Source organism: Ammospiza nelsoni, chromosome 14 (genome assembly GCF_027579445.1).
Source record: "Ammospiza nelsoni isolate bAmmNel1 chromosome 14, bAmmNel1.pri, whole genome shotgun sequence".
Taxonomy (NCBI): domain Eukaryota; kingdom Metazoa; phylum Chordata; class Aves; order Passeriformes; family Passerellidae; genus Ammospiza; species Ammospiza nelsoni.
The window spans coordinates 1,860,085-1,881,459 of record NC_080646.1 but is presented as its reverse complement, the minus strand read 5'-3'; positions in this window follow the sequence as shown (position 1 = coordinate 1,881,459).

The window sequence follows — 21,375 nt, the reverse complement described above, 5'->3', positions numbered from 1 at the left end:
TAAAGATGCTGGGAGAACAAAAGCTACCTCAGAAATCCAGTTCTTCAATACTGAAGGAATTATTTATGGGGCTGGAGAAATACCATGGCTGCCTCAGCAGAGCCCTGGCAGGGGTTGGTATTTCCAGCCAAGGAGTGGAGCTGAAGGCAGAGGGGGAGAGGGCTGCCATGCCAACCAGTGAGGGGAATGAGCACACAGCAAAGTCCCACCTGCCGCCAAACCATTGAAATGTGCCCAGATAAGTGACAAAAAGCAGCTGCTGGAATTGTGCAGCTCTTTGGTGGCCATCCTTGCTGCCACAGCTACACCCAGCCTGCAGCAGTGGTGGTTCCCAGAACCTTGGCTACAGCCCCTGCCTTCTTCAGAGCATGGCAAGGTGGTTTTTATGGATGTGAGCTCCTCAGATTGTGCCATACTGCTGAAAACATTTGGAAATGGAGCTGTAATGCATGAGCTGTGCAGCTGTTCTAACAAAGTCTCCTGGACTTTGCCCATTTTGAAAAGTCTTTATTCAGGAAAACAGCAATGCTAATGGGAATTACAAATCTGAAGGCAGGAGAATTTGTCTAAGTAAGGGCTGAGCTGCAGAGAAGAGCCAAAATTTGCAAGGAAACATTTTGCTTGGCTCCAGCAGCGTGTAATGGCATCATGTGGGATGTGGCACCTGGAATCCTGTCCTAGAGAAAAACACAGGACACTGGCTCTCCCAGGCAGGCCTGCAGAATTCCTGGGATACTGGAAGGCACAACACAGCCCACGGGGTGTGGGAGAGCTGCTGCCCAATCCCAGACTGGAGCTCTGGAAGTGGATTCACCTCCAGAACGTTCCCATACTCAGGAGTTGATCCAAGGATTTTGGTTTGGTACTGGCTGAAAAGATGAGGTGATTGTTTTCAAGGCAGCTGTGAAGCTGGAAAACAACAGAAGGACAAAAATTGCTCCTCAAAAATTAAGATTGTTGGCTGTTTCCAGCTCCTGATGAGCACCAGGGCCACATTCATCTGCCTGGCAGGAGGGTGAGCCCTGCCTGGTGTCCTTGTTCCCAAAGCTGGAGCCTGGAGAAAGGCTAAAGCCCCTTGTGCATGTCCCCCTGCCCGGCTGGCCATACCTGGCACATGTCCTGGGAAAAGATGAACTTGGGGAACATCCCTGGCACAACTGGTCAAGGGAGAATCTTACAGTGGCTGTGAGAGCTGCCTGGGGGCTGCCTGCTGATCCTTTGGTTTTGGAATAACAAATTCACCTTCAAAATTTAAAAACTGAGAGTGTATTTCAGCCCAGGGTGTTTCAGTGCTTGTATGGAAAACAATTTTCTGCTCACTGTATTGATATGTTTGGAGCTCTGTGCAAAGAGTTAAGTTATTGTATATTTTAGTTTTTTAATTGACTCCATATCTGCTGGCAGCAGAATAGACATTGATCTGTTTTTTTCCTTCACTTTATTTAGGAAAATACAGTACAGAGTGTTTACTCTGCCTCCATACAGCATTGCTTTGTAGGGTGAAAGTGAGGGCGAGACCACAGTGAAGAATTCCCTCATTGTCAATTTTAAAGGCTTCATAATAAATGGTAGGCTTTTTTGGATGGGAATCAGAAATGTTTTCATGACAGTGTTTTGCTTAACTTTTTGTATTCAGCTGGGAATTTCTAAACTCTTTTGAATTTGCTGGTTTGATCATTTAAACATCTTCTTTCTGGCCACCACTACTTGCTCAAATTACTGCAGTGACACTGTACCTGACAGCTGCACAGCAGGGATTTGAAAAGCTCAAACTCGTGAGTGTAAATTAAAATTTAGTTGTACCAGGCACCATTTCCCTGGAGACAGCACCCAGCCTGCCTTTCAGGGGGAGAGGATGAGGAGCTGGACCAGTAACTCAGCATGGAGAGAGGCAGAACTGAGTTTGACTGAGGAAGGAAGTGCAAAGGAATGGATGCCCTGTATTGATCTGCTCCATATATTCCAGCTGAGCTATCTACTGACTTTAATTTGCATGGGGCCAGGCCAAAAACATTAATTAGTGGCACTTGGCCCCTCATGGCTCTCCATTTCAGCACAGTTTGTGTAGCTGAGAAGCTGAGTCCTTGCAGGGCCCCAGCAAGACCCCTGTGGCTGCTGCCAGGGCTGATCTTTGTGCTGCATGGGGCCTGGGGGCACAGCAGGATTATATGGTTATATTGAAGTTTTCCATATTCCCCTGGCCTTGAGGCAATGCTGGTTTGCTGATCCCTTCACAGTGGTCATGCAGCCCTTTCAAGGGTTACTCTTGCTTTCCTCTGAAAACTCTCCAGGCCTCTTGTTTGTTTTTCCTCTGGCCTTTTTTCTTGTTTGGTTTTGGTTTTGTTTTTTTTTTCTGGAGCGCTGTGTTGCTGGAGGTCTCCGTGCCTGCTGCAGCCTCCCCTGTGGGTGCTGTACTCAGCCAATCTGAGCAGTTCTGCTCTGGAAAGGCTCCTTGGCGTGGCTCTGGCTCCTCACAGCCCCACAGCTCAGGGCTGGCCCGCTGGAGAAGGTCCTGAGCAGGGAGAAGCTGGGAGGGAAGGAGCCCTCTGGAAGGCATCTGCGTTTTCCCCAACTGCAAAGCACAAAGCAAAGTGTGATCCCTGTGATGGATGAGCAGCTGAGCTATTGATGCCTTTTTCCATGCAGTCAGTCCTGAGTTCATGCATCTCCTGGAATGACCACTGCTGGTAGTGCCTGTTTCTTTCGCTTCTTTTTTAAACAGCAAAACGCCCTTTGAGAAGGAAACCTTGTTACCATTAATGCACTGCAAGCCACCCACGGAGCTCTCCGACAATCCTGGGGTCCCTGTGTTTATTTTCCCCAGGATCACTAACAGTCCCAGGACTATTTTGCTTGTGCTGCTGAAAGATGTCCTGGAGATGTGTTTTATCATCATAGCACCACAAGCTGCTTTCATTCTTTCAGGCCTCTTGCAGAACAGCACGTGAGTGGTAGGACGTGTCCTGCATGGGGGAATTTTTATGAGGCAGAACCTCACTTGGGAGGTTTTATTTACTCCCAGTGGTACTGAGGGAGTAACCGTGGTGGACTGAGCTCACCACCCATTTAGTGCATTTAACCATTGGAATACACCTTGGTGAAGACCATTTTGCTGTTTCTCCATTTTCCTGGTGGTGTAAAAATTCTGCTTCACCATTGCATTTTCAGTTTGAACCGTGTGGGCTGGTGCAGGAAAATATCTTTGGTTGTAATAAACAGGTTCCACTTCAAGGAACTGCCCTGATCATTGTGTTTGTGTCAACCTGCTGATCATCATCTCCAAATTCCATGGTTTTGGGGCAGAAGAATCCCATGGGGTTATCCAGTTACTCCAGAACATGAATTACAGCTTCAATACTGTAAATGCTTAATACTCAATTCTCTCTCTCCCTTCTTGATGGCTGTAGGCTTGGGATTTTCTTTTTTTTCCTTCCCAAAAAGCTTTGGGGAAGAGGGTGGTCAGTAGTGATGCAAGTCCCCAACATTTGTGTTGCTGAGCTGGGATTTTTTGCTTTGTACCTTTTCCTCACCCCATGAGATCTGTTTTTCTCCTCTCAGTGTATGAGAGTGTTTTCCCTTCCCTGGCATAGAAATAATATACTCCAACATGTTTCAGTACAGGAAATCCTATATCCAGCATGGGGAGGAAAGGCCTTAATCAGTGCAAATTCCATTGTGTTTATATCAATGCTGACCCTTGGTGTCATTGGGACAAAGCTTTTTGGTCTGGGCCCAGGCACTGGTTGGTGCTGCTGGTTCACAGCCACGTCACTGCCAGCCCACAAGGCCCAGATTTGCCAGATTTCTGCTCCTGAAGTTATTTTTTAGGGAGGGGCTGAGATGAGGGGCAAGTACTCAGGGAGCTCCTCTTAATTGCAAGCTTTTCCCTTCTTTGGAGGATAGGTTAATCCCCCAGCATTTCCTGAGTATGAAGGGCTTTCATAAGAGAAAAGAGGATAATTCGAGAGAATTTGTGATGTATTTCACAATCCTTATCCCCATTTTCTAGGCCAAGCTGGCTGCATCATGACCATGGTCTAGAGGGAAGGAGCCCAGTGAGATCCTGGTCCTCTCTGAGCTCTCAAAGGTCCTGTGTGAGAGCAAAGGTCCATGGCGTGAGTGTTTAAATCAGCAGGAAACTTTCCAAGCAGCCTGGCCCATTAGTGGAAGCTTTAAACAGAGGATTGACTCTCCATAAAAAAAGCCCTGCACAAACAAACATTCCAGCAGCACCCTTCCTTCAGCCTTCAATGTGTTTTTTATCAGGCCTTGAATTAAACCACTGTCCAATCATTTGAAGGCGTGATTTTCAGGAGTCATCCAAAACATAATTAATGACAAGGCAATGCATTCCCTGAGAGGGGAAGGAGGGACTCTCCCTGCTCTGGCTTAAAGAGGCAGCTCAGTGGAGCTCTCCCATGGGTGCTGGGCCAGCCTGGGAGGGGCCTGGATGCTCTGCCTGACCCTGTGGCTCTCTGCGAGGTGGCAGAGGTGACCAAGGGACATGACTGAGGACAGGATGAGCTCTGGCTCCACCCTGGCTCCAGCCTGGTGCTGGGAGAGGGCCTGGAGCAGCTCCCTGAGGTGTCTGTGGGCAGCCAGCAGAGACCTCTGCCTTATTTTCCCTTCCTTTGTCCCTCCAGCTCTTTCTTCAGAGCAGCAGCTCCCCGGGGCTCCTTCCTGGCTGCAGGCAGAGCAGGATCAGCTGGCACGGTGCTGCTCTTGTGTGTCCCTCCTCCCCTGGCTGCTGCCCCTCCATCCCTGTCCCCCCTGGGGCTGCCCCTCCATCCCTGTCCCCCCTGGCTGCTGCCCCTCCATCCCTGTCCCCCCTGGGGCTGCCCCTCCATCCCTGTCCCCCCTGGGGCTGCCCCTCCATCCCTGTCCCCCCTGGCTGCTGCCCCTCCATTCCTGTCCCCCCTGGGGCTGCCCCTCCATCCCTGTCCCCCCTGGCTGCTGCCCCCCATCCCTGTCCCCCCTGGGGCTGCCCCTCCATCCCTGTCCCCCCTGGGGCTGCCCCTCCATCCCTGTCCCCCCTGGGGCTGCCCCTCCATCCCTGTCCCTGACCATGCTGTGCCTCTGGCTGAAATCTTTTCTCCCAGCTCCACATCTTGCTGTTTTTTTTGGAGAAAAGGCTGTGGTGGTCTCCTTGGGACTGTCCCATGGCTCACCCCAGGAGCTGCCAGGAGCTTTTCTTTGGGAGCAGCCTTGTTCCTTTTCCTGCTCATTCGAGGCATTTCCACATGTGGCATCTGAGGACAGGCTTTAATATTTTTCATCTTGTGGGGAACAAAGGAAAATAAGTCACTTTAGCAGCACATTTCTGAGTGTTTAATTAAAGCTGTGCATTTATGACAGGAAATGGGAGCCAATATTCGACCTCTGAAGTGTTTATACAATTGATATATCACTTTTTCTTACCTCATCCCCTGTTTGTGTACAAGATACTCTGTCAGTACATTCCCAACACAATGCAACACTTCATTAGACAACAGACATTTAAATAGCAAACTATTTCTTTAATAGTCAGGGGTATCTGCTGTAATTCTTGGCCTGGAAAATGGGCTGGCCAGAATCTTTAGATGCAGATGGCATCAGTTCAGGTACTAGTATTATTGTTATTTTTTGCCAAATAACCAAATTAACATTGAGTAGTTTGGCTTGATGCTGAAAAATTCACTTTTGGAAGTGAATTAGGTTGGGCTTTTCTTGCCTTCCAAGTCCTGGCACGTGTTGCAAGGGCCTTAACATTGGAAGAAATAGATTTGGATGCTCTTCAAAGAACTCTGGTGTGGTTCTGCCATTTTTAACTTTTTACCTTGCTGTTCTTTCTCCCCACCTCTTCCCAGGGGAACTGAAGGTAAATGATTGATATTCTGTCTCTCCTGCTCACTTTCTTTTTTTAAATCTCTTTTGGCCAGACTTCTCCAACGTAGAAATATTTACCAAAAGGAAAATCACAAGGGCGGGGGAATGGAGGGGAAAAAAAAGAGTTGAGCAATAAAATCTAAACATTCAGCAGCCCAGGATGGTGACTTTGTTGGGGAAAGAGGCCGAATTGTTTGTAGAACCTAATGAGATTTAGGATTAGATTTCCTGTATCAGTGGGCAGCCACTGGGGAAAAGTAAATTCCCTGCACTTAGAGCACTTTGCAGGAGAGGCATTTATTTAGTGCTGTTTGCAGATGGCTGTACCTGAGGGGTCCCAGCCTCTGGAGGTGCCTCCCCCAAAGACATTCCAGCCTACAACAGTCTCAGCAGAGAAAAAGGCAGGGAAAGGACATAGGGGCATGGAGGAAAGGGTAGCTGAAGGTGTTTGCTGGGAATGCTCATGTGTGGGTGAGATCTGGTCTGTTTACAGCTGGATTGCTCCAGCTTTAGGTGCCAGAGTCTGAATGTCATGGGAATTTCTCAGTGCCTGGAAGGTGACTTTGCAGGTACACCCTTCAACTTTACATGAATACTTTTTTACCTGACAGGCACTCATCTTTTAGCTGAGATAAAATATTCCAGGTTCAGAGTTGTTCTCCTACAGCTTTCTTGTAAGGACTGGAGCATTCCAGCCCAGGAACTCACCCAGTGCAGTTCTCACTTCCATCGTCTCGTGCCACATCCTGGCTCTGTGTAAACTGAGTCCCCAAGGAGGGATGGAGGTTGCTCTGTGGGACAATGTCCATTCCCAGGCAGGGGACACAGCAGAGCTCTCCTGGCTGCATCCCCACCAGCTTCAGCCTCAGGGCAGGTGTTCCAGCTTTTCCAGATTCCCTGCCAGGCTGAGCAAGAACAATACCCCACAGAACTACAAAGTCACAGAATAAACTGGGCTGGAAAAGATCTTTGAGATCATTAAGTCCAGCCTATGACCTAACATTACCTTATCAGCCAAACCACCACACTAGGATGAAGCTCTGTATTTTAATCCTTTCAAATTAGACTTTCCCCAGGCTTTGGAGGTCTACTGAGGCAGCCTGAGCTGCAGTGGAAACTAGGTACCTGGGAATTCTCCTTGAAGGACTATAGGCCCCTCATGAGTCACCCTGACTTGTTTTTCTGTAGTTCTACCAATAGATGTATTTTTTCCTCTCCTCTCCTAAGCCACAGATCACACTCTTGCTCCTTGGCGTCATTGGAAGTTCTGCTTTTCACATCAGACTATGAAAATAGTATTGCCAGATCAACTCTGGCAGCTGTCAGCAGCCTAAGGTGCAGGAAATTCTTCCTTTTGGGAGACCTGGCTCAGTGAAATGTCATCTCTGACGTTAAGGTAGATGCAGAAGGTCCAGCAGCAGTGGGACAGCGCTTCGGAGCCTGTGGCTGTTCCTTGCCAGCTGGAGGTAGGACCTCTTGCTGAGTGCATTCCTGAGGTGTTCAGAGCTCTGGCTTGGGAGGGAGGGTGGGAGAGGCACTGATGTTGGTTTCTAGGGTGCAGTTCCCTCCTCTCAGCCAGTCTGTGTCAAAGGAAATTCCCGGGCTGTCACTGGAAGGGTCAGTGGAGCCATGGCTCTTCTGCCAACACAACAACTGCAGTCAGCTGCTTTGGAGAAGGATCTGTCTTGCATCATCCATGGGCTGAGGAGGGAGAGATTCACCCCTCAGCCCTGGGGAGCTCTGAGACACCTGAGGTGCAGCTTCTGGGCTAAACCCCACACTTAGCCCAGGCCTTGCTAAGAACATCACGCTTTTTAATCCTCAGCAACATCATACCAGGCCATTGTGATTGCACTGCGCTAAAAATGTCCTCGATGTCTTGTTTGTTTTTTTAAGCCAGCCTCTGTTTCCCTTTGTGATACAGATCCCTTTTCCAACAGTCCTCCTCCCCGCCAAAATAAAATTCTTCCTGAGACTTAGTAACATTTTTTAATATACACACATAAAACAAATTTCCTTCCCCAACCGTTCGTGTGGTTTTTCAAATCATTAAGGGAGTTTCCTCATTCTGTGATGTCAAGAGTCACCCAGATCAAAGCCTTTACTGATATTACAATTAAGCACTCTGCACCATTAAATTCACTTTCCACACTGTAATTTTTATAATAGGTCGGGAAGGAGCTTCATGGTTTGATTTCAGTCCAGCCATGGCGCCAGATTCTGATTTCTCATTAGTTCCTGCACCGAGGTTTGTGAAATCCTGGAGTTAACAAGGAGCCTGCATGAATATTGGACTGGAACCTGTCCAGCTCAGTGGTGTTCAGTGGACTTGGTGCATGTGGGATGTCAGGGAAATTATACAGTCAAGAGAAAGGAGCAGCTTCAAGATAAGGATGAGGTAATCCCTCTTCTTCTCCCAAAATCCATTCCTGGGTGAACCGAGGCTGTGCAGAGCAGATTCAAGCAGTTCCTTCAGTTCTGCATCCTCGCAGTAGAAATGTAAAACAGAGAAAAGAAACTCTGAGAGGGGAAAAGGATCAGGCTGAAAATGGATCTTGCAGCAAAGGCAGAGAGGGAAAGCTAAGAGGAAGAAATAAAGGAAAGGTTCCTCTTTTTTCCTTGAGGGATGGTGGAATAGCTCCCTTTGCCTTCTTTGCAGGTGCCTGGAGGGAGTGCTAAGTGCTCTCAGAGTGGACGAGGTCACTGGATTGGCTTAGATTATGAAAATAAATGTAGGTGTTTGCTTTTCTATGTGGGGACGAATGAAAGGGAAGAAGCATCCTGTGCTCAGCATTCCCAGCAATGGGAAGCAGCTGGTTCTGGGTTCATGGAGCTGTGAGGGATGGGGAGTTCTGCTGGGAGCTGCTCAAGCCTGGCTGGAATCAGCACCCAGCCTGCAAAGGAGAAATCATGGAGAGCTCCTGCCTGAAATGTGGGCAGCATGGCTCCCTGCTCAGCACAACAGCCCTCTCTGGGTGGGTGTTTCTGGAAAACCCTTCCTGCAAATGTCAGAAAAATGGATCCAAAGTGAGCACTGGATCCTGCAGGTGATGTGGAACAGATGCCACTCATCCCCTGGGCTCTGTGCAAATCACACCTGGGAACAAAGAGGGGAAATATTGCACAAGTTGGGAGCCAGGGGTAAATTTATACACACTGGTCCTAAACCTGCAGCAAACATCACAACCTAACCTAAGAGGTTCTGCTGAGCCAGGACCAGGGCTTGGTGCTGCACCAACAAGATTTACAGCCTGAGCATGCTGGGTTCAGCTGCAAACTTTGCTCCGAGCTTTGGGTCCTGTATTTGAAAAAAAAGAAAAGTGTTTTCTAATGTGTTTTTCCAGGAAGTTACCTCTGTGAGCATCCCCATTCCAGATGCAATTTCACACTGCAGCCAGACAGTTTTAAGGGCTGCTACTGAGCTGGGGTGGTGACAGATGATACCTGTGACAGCACTGCTGCTGTGCATGTCACTTCTGTCCCCACTGCAGTGAAAGGGCCATGCTGGGGTGCAGGTGTGGCTGCAGGGACTGGGATTCCTCCCACTGGTGGCTGATTTGTGGGAACAAAACTGTCATCTATCAGTTTTATTCATTTTTTTGGGACTAGGATGTGGACTTGGGAACCTTCGTAATGAAAACACAGTCACAGCCCTAGAGCCTCAGACTTTGGGGAACCATCCATCTCCCCTAAAGAGCCAATTCTGAGCTGAGATTCATTTCCATGGTGGGCAGAACCCAGCCCCAGATCTACACTGCTTTGGCACTGGAAATCTGGTCCCTGCTTGGAAGGAGTTTGAGCTATCTCTGCTATCAGGAGCTTCAGGGACTCCAGTTCATGGTACTGCAAATTAAATCAGGCTTTTGTTACACACCCTGAGTTCATAAACCTAAAAAGGAGATACAGCCAACCTTTGCTGAGCTACCTTTGGCAGACATCATGTGGGTAATAGTCTTCATTCAGTTTGGGTGATACTCCTGGAGAGTTAATAATCCAAGCCTCATTTAGTGTGAGCAGCTACAGAGCACAAGACAGAGCTTGTTGGTGGATCCAGGTCGTGCTGACCTGCAGTGGGTGTGAGTAAGAGCTCCCACTGTGCCCCAGGAGCTCCAGGGAGGCACAGCAGCTCCCAGGTGGGAGGCAGGGGCAAGAGAGCACATCTCATGTGGCACACACAGGCCTGGACATGTGGCCACATTTACTGCTCCTTTCCAGCCCTCTCTCTCAGCCAGGGAACCTCTGAGAGAAGAGAAAATGTTGAGGAGCTGTTTGACATTGTGATCTCCACTCTTGGTGCAACACTTTCTCAGGGCTGTTTATTCAGACAGGATTTCTGCCTCCTCTCATTTATCTTGTCCCTAAAAGTGTGGGACTCCTCTGCTGGGGCTCTGTCCTATTTCTGAGCAAAGGGCAAAGCTTTAGTTGAAAAGCCCAATGATAAATTTTCCATCTTCTGTTCAAATTTCTGTTTGCCCAGAGGCCAAATGCCAAGGTGTGGCTTTGCTGCTTTTGCTGTTCAGCAGCAGCAATTGTTACTCCAGTGCTACTGAAGAATCTCAGTGGGTTCCTGGTCGTATCCAAGATGACCTTCCTGTGGCAGAAAGCAGAAGTGCTGCTCCTTGAACCCTCTAGAAAGATGTTTTTGCTGGAATTCTCTGTGTCAGGCCTCAGTGCTGCTCTTTGCTTTTGCTTGTGGCTTGTTTGGCATCTGATTTCAATTAGAGGCATCTCAGTGCCTGATTTGTCGTGGATGTGGGGATGCACAGGACAGAAGCTGTCACTGAGCCACCTCTGTGCTGCCACTCCTGATGGCTCCAGCAGTGCTGAGCTGCTCTGGGAGCTCAGGGGGATTCAGGGAATTTATCCCTGCTGCAGGTGAAAATCTGAGAGCTTTGGAGTGGGAGCTGTGCCTCAGGAATGAGCTCAAAATGATAAACCAAGAGTGGTTCAGGCTGTTCCATTCATGGTAGCTCTGAGGAGCTGCAACACATCACAGGCTCAATAACCTCACACTTGCACTTCAAACAAAAAGCCTATTTTTCCTATCTTTTAACAGAAATCCCCTGGAAACTGCAGAACTGCCTTCTATCTTTTTTTTTTTTTTTCTTTACACATTCCTGCAAAAAGTAGCATGAAACTCTCTCTGTTTTAGGCAAAATATTTTGCAATTTTCCAACGACCTTGCCAATAAGAAAATGATTCCCCATATATCATGGGAAATGCCTGCTTTCTCACAGGGCTGCAATGTTCAGCTATCACCAGTGAAGGATTCTGCTGGCTGCAAGTTTGGCAGGAACACGAAGATCTTCTGGTATGGTACATTACATGAACTATTGACTGGAGAATGCCAAAAGCTTCACCCCACTTTAAATGAGCTCCATTTTTTAAACTAAATCAGCATATGAATCGAATGTGTTTCTTCCAGAAAATGAGAGTCTCAGCCCCTGTGCTGGGTTTACATCACTGCCTTTTTAATCTGGAATCACTCTCCAGTTTATGGTTGAATTGCTTCATCATCCCATCCAACACTTGGGTTGAATCCTGGGCTCCCAGGGATGGTCCAGTGACCCCTCTGCAGCTGAGTGTTAATGTTCTCCTGACTAGACATGTCCCTTTCCCTGGCTGGGTGCTGGATGTGCATGCCAGCAGCTATTCATTATGGATGAAGAATGGTTTGTGGTTAAAGTCCTGGACTGTGTTGTGGGAGCTCTGAGCTCAGTCCCAGATTCTTCTTCCATTTCCCTCTGTGCCTGTGCTATGAGCAAGTTGTTTAATCTTTCAGTGCCTCAATTCTCCTTTGGTAAAATGGGAATAATCCTATTTCCTTTCTTCCACCCTTCCCTTTTACAGTGTTTGTTTTCACAGTTGCTTGTTGATCACATCTGTGGGACACAGCATACAGTAACAGGAGTGTTAAAGCATTACAAAACCATGAATAATAATTTCGCTTTTCACTTAATTTTTCATATCCCACTTTTAAATTGAGGAAGATAAGGAAAGCTTGATGGCAGTGCTGTCTGTTTATGTGCTATGACCTACTTGTCCCAGAAAGCAGCATGGCCAAGAAATTGAAACAAGATCTTGTGAAGTGCCATTGCAAATAAATCTGCTCCACTTCCCTTCTGTCAAGGCATCTCACGCTAGGGAAGACCACTGGGAGTCATTAATTCTATAATGGATATACTGGATTCTTTAAAAGGCTGTTTTCCCAAAGATTAAAGCAATTATGAGCAAAGTGGTTTGAAAAGAAAAAAAAAAAAAAAAAAGAAAAACACCCTAAAGCAAACAGTGTGGATGATAATGGGGAATGGTTTAAGAAAACTTCAGCAGATGCTGTAGAAGTCACAGTTTTGCAGTTGTGGAAGAGGATTTTGTCAATGGGAACCAAACACCCCCTTCCCCTCCCTCAGGCCAGCAGAGAAGGGAAATGGAAGCTGCCGTGTGAAAATGAGTATGAAAACAGGCACTTGCATATATCTGAGTGCAGGAATGGAAATAAAGGGGAAATTGGAGATTGCTAATGAGGCTGGAAAATATCAGTATTTATGAGCTAAAGATGGCTGATGAAGGAAAATAAGGAAAATCATAAGTTGTTGATGGGCAGTAGAACTGGCTACAGCAACACAAAAATAGAGAGGAAAATGTGCAGAAACAACATCAAAAATCCCTGGTGAACTTTCTCTGAACACTGTTCCCCATCCATGGAATTAAGGTAGGAGTTTCCCCTTCCCCAGGTGCAAGCTCCCTCCTGCAGCTCAGGCTGGGGTCACCATCAAAACATGCTGGGATTGTGATGGACACACCTTTCCTTGATTTCAAATATTTCAAGGTAGGAGCTCAACTTTTAACAAAGGAAATACCAGAGAATAAAGGAGTTGTAACTTGTGAGCTTCCACAGACTCCTTGCAGGTGTACTTGGCATTTTCATGAGGGTGGTGACACATGAAAGATGCCATTAATCACTCTCAAACTAAAGCTTGGCAGAGAGCACAGTGCCACAAGAAGTACCAGCTAAGCTTCAGTTCATACTAAAACAGATCTGGAAAATTACCTCAAACCAAATCAACGCCATCATCTCAGTTCAAAGAAAAAAATCATCTTGGAAGCACAGTAACAATTCCATGTGTTCACCTGGAGATCAGTTCAGCCTGATAGTTTGGTTTGTATAAATAATTTCTGTTCATTTAATTCCTTAAAGAAGGTAGTGGCCTCTGACTCCCATATCTGTGAATAGCAGAGCCTGGGTTCCTGCCTGAAATTCCTGCCATAAACGAGTGGATCCTCCTTTTACAAGTACAACAGCATGAAATGCATTTTCTTGAAAGCAAGATCCAGGCCCCTGATAGTGCAGGGATGTAAACCAAGCCTTAACCTGAAGAACCTGTGCCTCTGCACGTGATCTTGTTAGTTCTTTTTTGAAGGACAGCACAGGAGTAATAATTAGCTTTTGCAAAATGTTTTGAAGGAGCGAAGTCTTTCATCCTGTCTGGATGCCTTTGGAGCCACAGAAATGAAACTGCAGAACTTGGGATGGACCTGCAAAGCCACTCCAAGTGTGCATTTATACAGGAATTCACTGATCCAAGTGTGCATTTATACAGGAATTCAGTGATCCAAGTGTGCATTCATACAGGAATTCAGTGATCCAAGTGTGCATTCATACAGGAATTCAGTGATCCAAGTGTGCATTTATACAGGAATTCACTGATCCAAGTGTGCATTCATACAGGAATTCAGTGATCCAAGTGTGCATTTATACAGGAATTCAGTGATCCAAGTGTGCATTCATGCAGGAATTCGCTGCAGCAGCTGCAGTGACCCAGCAGCTCTGGGATTGTTTATATGGTTCCTTTAATCTGGCAGTGGAGCAGGGTGGTTCCTTCCTCCTGCCTGCTCTTCCTCCTCATCCCAGCTCCTCTCCTGTGCTGGCATCGCCTTGTTGTGGGTTGGGTCAGTGCCCTGCTCAGGATCACAGCTCAGCCAGGACTGCAGGGCTGGCACAGCAAGGCCAGCAGGGATGGACACGGTGCCAGCAGTGACCTATGCTGGAATTAATGACCCTGCAATTGCATCCTGGTGTTTTCTACAGCTTTTCTCCACCCCTTTGTAAAATCTGAAAATAGGATGGAAGCAGAGAGCAAAAGGGTTGTGTGCAGAGTTTGGTGGGGGTATTGGATTTACCAGTCCCAGTGACAGAAGGTGCTGGATGCAGAGATGAGCACTTATCTTAAATTCTGTGTGCTCTGGTCAGCTGAGGGTTGGGGCAACCCAAATCATGCTTGAATTTTGATCTCTTTTCTTCCTTTTGAAACTTAAAAAGCAATAATCTACAAGAAATTTTTATGCTGAGGTCTTGTTCTCCTAACCCTCCAAACCCTGTTCTTGTGACTCTCCAAGCCCGCACTACAAGCAGCCTTTCAGAGCTGGAGAAGAACCTGTCTCACAGAGCTGCCTTCACCTTTCTGTGGGGCAATAATTCCATTCCAGGGCTCCCAGAGAGGAGTGCAGTCATAGTTTACACCCTTATGCAGAAGCCATCAAAAAGGAAAATAATTTTGGCTTAAATTGTACATCAGTTGATAACACAGCAACCTCTTCTTTTAAACTTTCTTCAATACAGAGTGTTCACATCTCCGAGAGATGCTCTGTGCTCATGCGTGCCCAGGTTTTGTCTTTGCATTTTGGCAGATTTAGTGTATTCTTTATCCATTTCAGCTGGATGTGAATGTGTGCAAGCAGATGCTCAGCACCCAGGGATGTGCTTGTTTTCTCTTACATCCAAACCTGAGCTGCCTTAAAAGGTTCTTTTTGTGCAAAGTCAAGTGCTTGGCTGTTCAGAACTGTCACAGTTCACCTTCAGCTGACCCCCTGGCACATGTATTGTGTTATCTGTCTTTAATGACAGGTTGCCAGGGGGGTTTGTTCCTTTGTTTTAACCCTTTTCCTCTGAAGTTGCTGAACCATTTGGTTAGGGAAAAAAAAAAAAACAAACCCAACCCAGTACTTAGCACAGAAAGCTTCAGCAGGAATAGTGAGCTTGGCAGGGTGACAGGAAATTGTAAAAGGGTTTCTTTTTGGCAAACTTGGGAAATCTTGATAAAAAGAAGGGTTGCAACCTGCATGTGAGCTAATAGCTCCTGCACAATTGTTCATTCCCAAATAAAAGCAAGGCAGAGACCACTATTTATTCAATAAACAGGATACGTTTGATTAAGCAGAGAAACAATTTGGCAGAAATGTGATTTATGTAAAAAGTTATTGAAAGCACAGCTAAATTTAAATTAAAAAGAACACATCATCACCACAGTTAATATTTTTCTGTAGCCTAGTTTTGAAAACCATTAGTAGTAATAAACTTTCCTCCCATAAAATTTCTGCCATTTTAATTTCCAATTAGAACTTGCAAAAGATATATACATGGCAGTAAAAGTAAAGAAATTAAGTCTCAGCCCATGCTGCAGCCTGACACAATGATGCCCCAATGTTCATAAATCAGTTTCTGTTTGTTGTGAACCTCTTAAATCCACACTGGTAAGAGGTGTAGAGGTATTTGTCTCCCATGAAAACATTCTCCCACACCCTTTGTAATTAAAAGTAATCTTAAATTTCATCTAGTTCCATGAGAAAGAGCTTTCATACAGTAATTTGAGTTGGACTCCAGAACGATGGAATGCGAGTTGAAAGTTTAATGAATTTACTCTATAAATCTTATTCTCTGTTTTTCTTGTCAGTTGTATCAGGGCATTACACATATTTTTCCTTGCATTGCTAGCTGGGGAATTTTTTTAAGAGAACCTCAGCGCGTGTTTTTGTGTGGAGCCGCGTCTGCTGAAGTTGGGTTTATTAATCCTGCAGCATGATTGCTGCTTTTGGGGATCAGGGCTGGATGCCATTCTTCCCATGGAACAAGACTGGGAAAGCTCCTCTTGGTTAAGTGATTTCATGAGTGTTGTTTTAGTTTATTGGCTCTGTAGCCTGATAGCACAGCAGAGCGTTGGTTGTGCTTTCAGCTGAGTTATTTATCCAGTGGGATTTACTGAGAGCAGCCCTTGAGCTCTTCCAGCCTCTAGAAAAGGCTTGAGAATGGAAACCTGCTAAGAAGGAGTTGCTGGATATTGTTACTTCTTTTTGCAGTGCAACTGCTCCTGGAAATCACGGTGGGAGCTCAGTAGTGCTGACAGGTGAGGAATGGTCCCTGCTCAGCACAAAATGCACCCGGCGCTGCCAGCAGGGCTCTGCCTTCCAGGGCATGGGACAGGACACAGGGAACAGCTTCAAACTGCCAGGGGGCAGGGATGGGTGGGATATTGGGAGGGAATTCCTCCCTGGGAAGGTGGGCAGGCCTGCCCAGAGCAGCTGGGGCTGCCCCTGCATCCCTGGCAGTGCCCAAGGCCAGGCTGGATGGGCTTGGAGCAGCCTGGGACAGTGGGAGGTGTCCCTGCCATGGCAGGGGTGGCACTGGGTGACATTCAAGGTCTATTCCAACACAAACCACTCTGGGATTCTGGGATTCTTTACTGCTCAGAGTTGCCATGTGCTTTTCTTTAAGGACTTCATTATTGCTCTTGAAGTTGCCCTCACGTGTGTTTCCTTCCAGGTGCACTGGAATTGGGATTAAAATGAATAAAGGAACAAGGGGAATGATGACAGGATGGAGCAGGGAAGGGGAGCAGAGGGGTGAGGACGAGGAGGAGGTGGGAAAGATTGCCAAAGGAGTTTGGCAATTAGGCCTTTGCAGTGACCTCACCATTCTCCCACGCAGAACAATTTTCTGAAACAAGACAGATTTATAAGGATTATGGGAAAGTTTATTTTGCACTACCTACTGCATTTTGTTCTATGTATGTATATAAACAGAGCTGAGAGTTCCTTAAACATCTTTACAGAACATAATTCAGCAGTGGCCAGAAAGATTAAAAGCATGCAGGAGAACTTTGTGTAAATAAAAGAAAATGTTAAAAGAAAAAGAGATGAGCAGGGAAAGGCCAGAAGGGGAAAGGAGGGAGTGCTGCTCCCTGTTACCCCACGTGTTACAGGGAATACAGATGAGTTAAAATCCTCTCTGTGGGAAAACTGGAATGGGGATGAAGGAGATATCTGAGATTTTCTGTTACCAGAAGCTGTCCCTTTTCTGGTGGTACCTGCAGGAATGTGGAGTGTGGGTAAAAATCCACCTTTCTGCTCTGGCAGCAGCACAACCCATTTGTACCAGCACAGGTACCTCATAATAGTTACAGAGAGAAGTTAAAGTTGAGCTTTCCATCACCCCAGCTGCTTCTTGAGTTTTTCAGGATCAAACTATGAAAGATTAATTAACAATACACACAATACACAATTCCCACATGCTGCTGGCTAAAGCAAACAGAAGTGGCTCTTCTATGTTGACAGCTTACAAGAGGAGCTCTGAGCTTTGAATTTTTTAATAATAAAAGTGATCATAAGTGATCAAACAGAACATGTCAAAACACACAATCATAAAGGGCAATTGTGTGGTTAAACAGAGAGAGTCCCTGTTTTGTGCTGGCCTTTTGTGGGAGTGCTCCTGCTCCTCCAGCTCTCTGCTCCGAAGGAGGCACAGCAGGGACTGACAGCTTTATTTTCCTCCTTCATCTTTCAGTTTGGGAGAGCACAGTCTGCCACCTGTCAACAGTATCTTTATTATATTGGAGAAGCCAGGGGGAAAAAAACATGCCTTGAGGTGTTTCCATATCAGCAGACGTCGCAGTGTGGTCTTTGTAGCCAAAAATATGTTGAAATATCACAGGTTTTTCTTACTGCTACTCTCCCTGTTCCATCTCCAGCAGCCTGCCCTCAGATGGAAGCAGGCTCTGGCTGGGATGATGTCCCTGTGCCTCAGAGCCCAGCTGTGCCCTGCCTGGCACACAGGCTCAGTGCAGGGCTTGTGACAGGGCCACCATCCCTGGAAGTGTTCACCAACCCTGCAGACGTGGTCTTTTGGGATAGGGTTGAGTGGGAAAGAGGATATTGGTCAAAAGTTGGGCTTTAATCATCTTGGAGGTCTTTTCCAGCCCTAGTGATTCTATGACTCCTCAGGTTTACATCTCTGCAGAGTTGCCCCTGACAGATAAAATGCGGCAGGTGCTGGAAGGTGGAACTCGGCTGCTCTGGCAGGAGGTTCTCCACTGCTTCTGCCACATGCAGTCCCTCTGTGCAGCTGCATCTGCCAGTGTCCTAGCCCAGATTGCTGTCACCAGAAAAAAATGGGATGTATTTTGGCTTTGCAGGTAGGAACTTTACCAACTAACTGATTTTCTTGAACCTGAAGATTCCTGTTCCCCAAATGCATAAAAATGGAATTGTGAAGTGCAGCCACAGGGATCAGCAGCCAGGAGAGTTGCTTCTCCATGCAAAATGGACTGTCACAAATGCTCTGTTGTTTTTTCTCAGGGGTTTTGCTCGCACAAACTAAATTCTCCTCCTTTTCCATCCAAAAAAAAGGGTGGAAAAGTGCAGCAATATCCTGGTGAGACTGGCCAACCCAACTCACAGATCCAAGTCCACTGAAATGGCCACCAGCCCATTCCATCCATCCCATCAACAACTTCAGCAGCACTCAGTCCAGACTCACTATTTAGATTTCTTTATGGTAAAAAAAAAAGGCAGCAAATTGTGTTGATTAATGTGGATGTCCCAGGGAAAGCAATGGGTATAAAGGGCTCTTCATTTTTGACAGGTGCATTGTGCATTCTGGGCTCCCAGCCAAGACACATTGTCATCAAATGTTAATCAAATCTGCAAATAATATACAAAGTATTAAATTGTGCTTATTCTCAGAGTAATTTGAGACATAAATTTATCAAGCTGTGCTATATGTTAAGGTCCCTTAAAATGAAGAAAATCAGGACTGTGAGGCAGATAAAGAGATTGTGACAACAAAGGGCTTTCAGTGAGCCCTGGTTCAGGAGAATGAAGCATTTAAAAGCTCTCAGTATTTTCCTTCATAAAAGGTTCTGATGTAAACAAGTAAATCCATAAGTAAAGAGAAGCAGACTGGGATGAGAACATGTGAAACCTCTCTACAGCTGTGCACTTAAAATAGTAATTTCAGTTTTCTGCATGTGGCTGTGCCCTTCCTCACCAGGGCTGTGGCTGCAGGTCCCACCCCCAGCAGTTACTCTGCACCTGAGAAAAGCATCTGTATTAGGATAAGAAACTCAGTTTTCAGGCTGGAGGACTTTCTGCAGCTGTGTTTTGTGTGCTTTTGGCTGCTCACCCTGCTTCCTGCCAGGGTCCCGGTGCAGTTCTTTTGGATGCTCTCAATCCTTTGGAAGTCAGATGGATGGTGTCCCCAATGTTTGTGTCTGAGGGACAGAATTCAGAAAGTTACTGAATTGTCTGCCTTTGGAAGCTCTGCTTTAAAAAGTTTATTATTGTTTAAATTAAATGTTCTTTACTATGCAATTAAGAAACAGTCAAAATTAAATATGATGGGCAAATGAAATGCAGTGTGAAGATGCTGTAGATCAGCCTGCCAGCCACAGGAGGCCTTTCCCACTGATCCGAGGTCTGGGCTGCTCTTCCCAAGCCTCCCAGGATGAGGATTTTCAATTGTATTTCCTTTCCCTTCCCATTTTCTGCTCTAAGCCTACCCAGAAGGGATTTTCCTGGAGTAAGCTTCTCCCCCACTGGTGCCATGGGATGGATGGGTAAGAGTGTGACTGTGTAAGTGCAGGTGAGAAGCAAACCCTGACACAGAAGCTCTGCAGCGGGGCCATCAGCTCTCTAATGAGCCATTTCTTTTCTCTGCTGGGCTTTGGAGAGTGGAGCTGTGCTGTTTGTATCCAGCAGGGAAATAAAGAGGGGCTGCAGAGCCCTGAGTGCTGCCCTCCCTCCCACCTTCCCTGCCCCATCCAGCACAGGGCAGCTCTCCCAGCCTGTCTGCACTCAAGAATGCAATTGCTTCACTGCCCATCCCCTTAGCAAAGCAGAAACACAGCAACCCAAACTCTTCCTCCTCAAGAATGTGCCTTGCCAATGGCCTTTGTCAGGGCCAGGTTGTTATCAGGGTAATGCCTGGTGTTTACTTTTCAGTGCCAGTAAATAAATCTCAGTCCTGCTTGACCCTTCGCTCTCTGGCCTCCCCCGAGCTGAAAACAAAAATGCTGTTCTGGATACAATCAACCAGTTTGGTTCAAGTCCTGCTTTTCAGGATCTGAGTCTGAAACTGGTGGTCTCTGAGTCTCTTAATGCCATTAAAGCTCAGATTTCAAAGATGTGTGCCTTGGAGCTTTTGGGTTTGATTTAAAGATAAGCCACTCAAGCTATGTTGATCAAGGGAGTGTCTTTATGTGAATTTTCCTTTTCAAATAAATCCAGGCCAAGATTTATCGGATCCTTCTAAAGGCATTTGTTACTGGAAAACATTCCTGCCTGCTCCCAGCTCGTCTTTTTTCTTCCTTTAAGGAAGGATCCTGCACTGGCCCTTTCCTTTCTCACCGCACCAGGAGCTCTAACTGGATTTTAGGCAGTCCATAAAACAATGACATCTCCTCCTATGCTGGGGCTCTGTGTGATTTGTGAAGCGTCCGTGACCATTCCTCACTTTCCCATTCCATTTTTTAAAAAAAATTTGTTAAAATTTATGAGAGTCTTTCCACATCCAGCAAAGCAGTGGAAATAGCCAGGAAAGTGGGACCTGGTGAGAATTAAAGGCTTCTTATCCAGCAGCACAACGGGAATCGCTGGAGCTGTCTCACCAAAATGCCACAAGTGATGCTTGTCCTCCTCTTGCAGATATAAGTGTCACTCTGAGCACCTGCAAATCACCCCTGCCTGAGCTGGTCTGAAAAATTAGGGAGTTGAAAAATTCTGCAGGAATAACTTGAGTGTGTGAAACATCTCAGACATTTATTTTCACTTTTTTAGAACATGTGCTGTTTACATTTTCCATTATTTTGACTCTTCTCCACAAACTTCTACAAAATCAAAATCAGTCCTTTCAGAATAGCAGCAGATGCTGTTAATTGGGTAGAAAATGTGCTTATTTGTAAATATTTTAGAGATTCTCTTCATATTTGTAAAACATATTCCAGCTATGGGTGGTGTGGGTGGGCAAAGCAGAGCCCTTGCTGGCCCCTGGAGCCCGTGTGGCATGTGCCCATCAGGTGACAGTGGCCTGGCCCTGAGCCAGCTGTCCCCCACACTGTGTGCCCTGTGTTCCCTGCCCCTGGCAGGTTTTGTCCCCGCTCCTCCCCTCTCCCTGCCCAGTGACCACAGGCTGGGCTCAGGTTGTCACTGGCAGCTGTTCCCCAAACACTTTTGCTCCTAACCAGGCCTCTGACCAAATGGGAGGAAAGATGGAAATACCAAGATAAAACTCCACATTTTGTGACCTTTCAGTGGAAAATATTTTCAAAATACGCCATAAACACCTCATTTCTGTAGCAGGGGATATGGTTTCAGGCTAAGATGGTTTCTGCAAAAGAGATTTTGGTTACAGCCAGGCAATAAGGGCACTCCAGTGAGACATTCCCAGAAGGAATCTCTTCT